This window comes from Lepidochelys kempii, chromosome 1 (assembly GCF_965140285.1).
Source record: "Lepidochelys kempii isolate rLepKem1 chromosome 1, rLepKem1.hap1, whole genome shotgun sequence".
NCBI classification, from domain to species: domain Eukaryota; kingdom Metazoa; phylum Chordata; order Testudines; family Cheloniidae; genus Lepidochelys; species Lepidochelys kempii.
The window spans coordinates 7,573,575-7,579,504 of NC_136380.1; the positions used below are offsets into that span (position 1 = coordinate 7,573,575).

General features: G+C 47.8%; 1 pseudogene; it reads left to right on the plus strand.

Annotated features, from left to right (window-relative positions):
* The first annotated feature begins 4,748 nt into the window (after positions 1–4,748).
* On the plus strand, positions 4,749–5,670 carry LOC144930136 (olfactory receptor 51G2-like; annotated as a pseudogene).
* The last annotated feature ends 260 nt before the right edge of the window (positions 5,671–5,930 follow it).

A 5,930-nucleotide genomic window follows, 5' to 3' on the forward strand; every position in this document is an offset into this window, starting at 1 on the left:
ACAATGTTGTCTCTGGCGGGACTCAACTGAGAGTGTCAATTCGGAACAAATTGCTTCGAGCAGGGCAGTCACAGCCCAAATCTGGGGGTCCTTTACATCTAAGGCACGCCAAATCAGCAAACAGAGAGGACTTTGGTTTTACTCCACTGGCTAACCAGAAGTCACACAAGCAATTCCCTTAGACACTCCAGTTTCCCAGTATCACCACCGGTGCCACTCGTTATGGGGGTGAATGGTTATGAAAACCAATGCCCCAGTAAAAGAAAAAAAGTTCCCCCGATCCCAAAGGGCCAAGCCCAAGACCCAGGTCATAATACAAGTCAGATCTTACCCACAAATCACGCTGTTGCCAATTCTTTAGAAACTAAAACCTAAAGGTTTATTCATAAAAAGAAAGAAATATATAGATGAGAGCTAAAATTGGTAAAATGGAATCAATTACAGACAGTTCTTGGTTCAGCCTTTGCAGCAGTGATGGAATAAACTGCAGGTTCAAATCAAGTCTCTGGAGTCCATTCACAGCTGGGATGGGTCATTCAGTCCATTCTTCAGAGCTTCAGTTTGTAGCACAGTTCCTCCAGAGGCAAGAAGCAGGACTGAAGACAAAATGGAGGAATTTCCAGGGCCTTTTATATTCTCTGCCATGTGGAAGGACACTCCTCTGTTCTTAATGTGGAAATCACAGCAGCAAGATGGAGTTTGGAGTCACATCCATGCATGACTCAGTTCTTTGCAGGCCAATGCCATTGTTTACATGATAGTTTGAACATTCCCAGCAAAACTCAGATGTGCTTTGGAGTCTCCCAAAGTCCATTGTCAGTTAAGTGTTTCTTGATTGGGCCCTTAATCTGCAGAGTCCCTTCTCAAGAAGCTGACTAAATGCTTCACTTATGCGACACATTGAGATACAAGTACATAGCCAATATTCATAACTTCAACTACAAAATGATACACACATACAGATAGCATAATCCTAACCAGCAAATCATAACCTTTTCATAGACACCTCATATATCAACTCTTGTACAATATTTGCTGCAAATATATAACAGTGGTTGCAACAATGATCTATACGGTCACAGTTTATGTCAATAATATCAAAAAGGGCGACGGCGGCTCCCTCCCCACTCTGCCTCCCTCCCTCTACTCCACTCCCAGAAGTGGCGGGCATGTCCCTCCAGCCCCTGGGGCCGGGGGGTGTCACTCTGTGCTGCCCTCACCCCGAGCGCTAAATCCACAGCTCCTATTGGCCAGGAACATCTGCCAGTGGGAGCTACTGGGGTGGCTCTAGCCGCCAACCACCCCCCCCCCGGCCTAGAAGCTGCTGCCAGTGGGGTGTGAATACCAATCACTTTGGGAGCCGCGCCACCCTAGGTAAGTGCCATGCCCCTGACCACCTCCCGCACCGCAAGGCCCTGGCCAAGCCAAGAACCCACACCCATCACCCAATCTTCCTCCCAGAGCCCGAACCCCTCATGGCCTCCCATAACCCAACCCCCTGCCGCAGGCCAGAGCCTGCACTCCAACCCCCTGCCCCAGTCCAGAACTCACACCCAAACTTTCTCCTAGAACCTGACTCCCCACACTCCCTCCCATACCCCAACCCTCTGCCCCAGGCCAAAGCCTGCACCCCGCACCCAAACAACCTCCCGCAGCCCAACCCCCACACCCATTCCCACACCCCAACCCCCTGCCTCAGCCCAGAAACTGCACCCTGCACCCAAACGATCTCCCAGAGCCCAACCCCCACACCGCTTCCCACACCCCAACCCCCTGCGCCAATCAAGGTACCTCACTTTATTTTCATTTACTTCCTATTACTTATAATAGAGGAGGAGGAGGAAGAAAAACAGAATGAAAAATGGGAGGGGCAGATAAGAGAGAATGTTCTTTTCTTGGCTGGGTCCCAAAGGGGGGACCCAAAGATAAAGCGACGCATGGGGGGCCCCACTAACTCTATGTCCCCCACTGGTAACGACAAGCCCGGATTCCAGGAATAGAGCCTGTGGCAGGGCTGGAGCTGCCGTCCAGTTGGGCAGCATCACCGGGCGTCCCCTGTGAATTGGCCTCCGGCAGTTTGCCATTGGTCACACCAGGGGTTAAAGCTGATGCGTACAAAGCCAGGCAGCTGACATTCCCTGATGGCCAAGAGGCCCCCGAGGGACTGTGCCGGCAGGCTTCATAAAGACAGTTGCCTCCCTCTCTGAACAGAGACTGCCTGCTGCTGATGCAAACGCTCCGATGACTCCTTGTCCCTTAGGGTGAAGACCTCGGGTGTCAGCGGCTCCCCTTCTAGCAGGAATTGGGTATGTTGGCAGGTTTCACTATCTTTAAAACGTGAAGTGGAGGGGAAAGGCTGGAAGCTGTTTCCATTGGCAGATGTTCTGTGCAGTGGCAGAGGACACAGCGGGGCTGTCGGGTGACTCAGTGAGGGCTTTGGAAGACAGGCAGCATTAGGCAGCTTGGGAACTGTGCTCCACGGTGGGCTCTTCAAGCTACACAGAAATCTGACATTCAAAGTGACCTCAGGCTATGACAATTCCCATGCCCTGCATCAGGATTTCTCAAGGGGTCCTATTTCTAGAGGTGCCGTATGCTCTGGGCCCGATCCTGCCTGGGGCTCAGCGAGAGGAGATCCCACCGATTATCAGTGACTAGTTCCCAAATCACCTCAGGTTTCTTTGCTCCTGGAATTTTATTCAGCAAATGCATTTTGAAAGGTTTTATTGTCTGGCTCAATTGTGAACGCAGGAATTCAGAGCTGCAGATGCTCCGGGTACAGGCTACAGACTGACAGAACAGAACCTGAGGAGACCCAGTCAACTGTGAACCCACGGACAGGGGAGCTATTAGACTTTTGCTTGCTGACAAGCGACTGAATGAGGGTTGAGACACTGTGATCTTTTCAGATTCTGAAGAAATCCAGATGAAAGACGCTCCATTTTAAGTCCCATTGTATCCTGAGAAATCATAGAATATTATGGTTGGAAGAGTCCTCAGGAGGTCATCTAGTCCCAGCCCCTGCTCAAAGCAGGACCAATTCCCAACTAAATCATCCCAGCCAAGGCTTTGTCAAGCCTGACCTTTAAAACCTCTAAGGAAGGAGATTCCATCACCTCCCTAGGTAACCCATGCCAGTGCTTCATCACCTTCCTCGTGAAACATTGTGTGTATTAAAGGACAGATGTGCAAATGTTATATCAAAACTTGGCATTGTAATACAAATATTACAAATCAAACTTTCATGACATGCCTGTATATTGATAGCCAGCAGTAGAATTGTTGGAATCTCCACAGGAAAGAGTAGTGGAAACTTTACTGCTTAATGGCTTTTGCATTAGAAAATATTTCGGAAATACTCCACATACTGGTTGTAACGGGTTTCTGCTATGAACTCTTTGTTCAGTGAACAGTTTTATAATACTGTCTCCTGGTTAACTGACCAGAAGCTGTTTCTAACACTTACATTCAGGGTCATGTACACACTCCCTCTGCAAATCTCTCTTTCAGTAGTACAAAGCTCAGGTGCAGGAAAGAGAAGTGTTATAGAGGTTGTATGAAATTTACAAATATCACCTCTTACATGAGCATGGCAGAAGTAACTTGGACACTTGATTGGATATTAGGAGAATCCTAGTGTTTGCACACGTCACCCATGTCTGACGCCAACCCCTCCCCCATCCAGCTGAAGTAACTGTCCATGTTAGCTTATAACTTGCCAGATAACTACAATCCCTTGCATGGGGAAAGGATGCAGGTCCTATGAGGATGAAGAGGAGGCTGTAGGATGATCCACATCTCTGGATTCAGACAACACTATTCAGGCAAAGCACTTCAGCTTCTCTTGGAGGGATTCTTGGGGCTCAGATTGTATCACCGGGAGCATTTGGTAAGGGAAAGTTGATAGTTCCCAGTTCTGATCAAATTTACACATTGAAATCAAGAGTGATGCAGTTGAAGTCACTATTATTGAATTAAGATCCTGGCCCTAAGAATTTATCCCATGTACCTTAAGAGACAGTGGCATAATTTGGACTCTCAGGAAGTGAAAAAATATATAATGAGGCATTGAAACACGTTTATGAATAGCTTCCATGCAGGGCAGATAAATACAATGACCATTTTCACCATGCACTTGCCATATGTTTCCACACATGTCATGATACAATGGGCCATACTCAGAAGTTAAGAGCCAGAAAGGGTGTCTCTGCGAAGGTCACAACTGTAAAATAACAGCGTTCAAGTAGGCTGCAGAACTCAAAGCCACAAGACATCAATGGGGCCAAGAGCTTAGAAACTTTCAAAGACTGACTGGGTGTGTATATGGGTAACCAGAAAATACAATTCCAGTACTGAGGATTGTTTTTAAAAGTCTAGGAAGGGCCCACAACCTTCCTGATTTATACCAAAAAATATGTCTTACTAGTGGGTGTCAAGGGAACCTTTTCCTGGGAGCAGGTCATCTCATAGCTGCCTATTACAGGGCTTCTTGCACCTTCCACTGAAGCATCGAGAACTGGTCACTGGATACTAAGCTAGATGGACTGCAGGTCCAGTCTGGCAGTGCCTATCTTCTTAACCATGGTGTAATACCAAGACTATGTTTTTGCTGATCTTCCTTGAGCTCCTGGGAGTCTCTAGGATTGCACAGAGAGCAGAATGATGTCTCATTAAATATCACCTTGTCAACTGTTCTTTTTCCTTTCAGGAAGGAAAGTCCAAAACTCTTGGGACCTCCCGTGTACATTATGTCAGCTGTCAATGACACCAAACTCAACTCTGCAATGTTCCTTCTCACTGGCATAACTGGGGAGGAAGAGGCCCATCTCTGGATCTCTATCCCCTTCTGCTTCATTTATGTTTTTTCAATATTGGGAAATTCAACCATTCTCTTCATTATAAAAACAGATCCAAGCCTCCATGAGCCCATGTACATTTTACTTTCCATGTTGGCTGTCACGGACCTTGGCTTATCGATATCCACCACACCGACTCTAGGCTTAACTCTAGGGAGATCAGCCTCAATGCCTGTTTTGCCCAGCTGTTCTTCATCCACTCACTTGCAATGATTGAATCCTCCATACTCTTTTTGATGGCGTTTGACCGCTTTGTTGCAATCTCTAACCCACTGAGAAATGCTTCCATCTTAACCCTGCCGAGGATATTCAAGATGGGACTGGTATGTGTGCTAAGAGGGGTGGCTGTATCATTCCCATTCCCCTTTCTCCTGAAACGGTTCCAATACAGTCGAGTCAATGTCCTCTCCCATTCCTACTGCCTGCACCAGGATGTCATGAAGCTGGCTTGTTCGGATATCACAGTCAACTACATCTATGGCTTGTTTCTTACAGTCTCCACGGTGGGGTTTGATTCACTGCCCATCTTCCTCTCTTATGTGATGATCCTCAAAACGGTGCTGAGTGTTGCATCCCACACGGAGTGCCTCAGGGCCCTGAACACCTGCGTCTCCCACCTCTGTGCCGTCCTGCTCTTCTACACACCAGAGATCGGCTTGTCTTTGATACACAGCTTGGGGAAGGGCTCTTCTCCCTTACTACAGATTGTCCTGGGCTACATCTACCTGCTCGTCCCGCCCTGATGAACCCAATCGTGTACAGTGTGAAAAGCGAACACCTTCGTGGGAGGATAATCAGAGTGTTCATCAATTGAGTGGTCAATGCTGGCTACAGTGCTGCTGACCTGGGAGATGAAAACCATGGGCCACCTATTCCTTGTTGGACCCTTACATCTGAGAAGACATGAGCTACTGATCTCCAGTCTGTAGAGAGAGGTTCACACAGTGTTTAAGGTCTGGAGCAATGGGAGAGGGGCTGGTGAAGGAGGACAGCTCACTGCGGGATGGAGACCAAGACAGTCAGCAGCATTTACAAAGGGCTTGTCTACACTTCCAAGTTTTGTCAATGAATCTT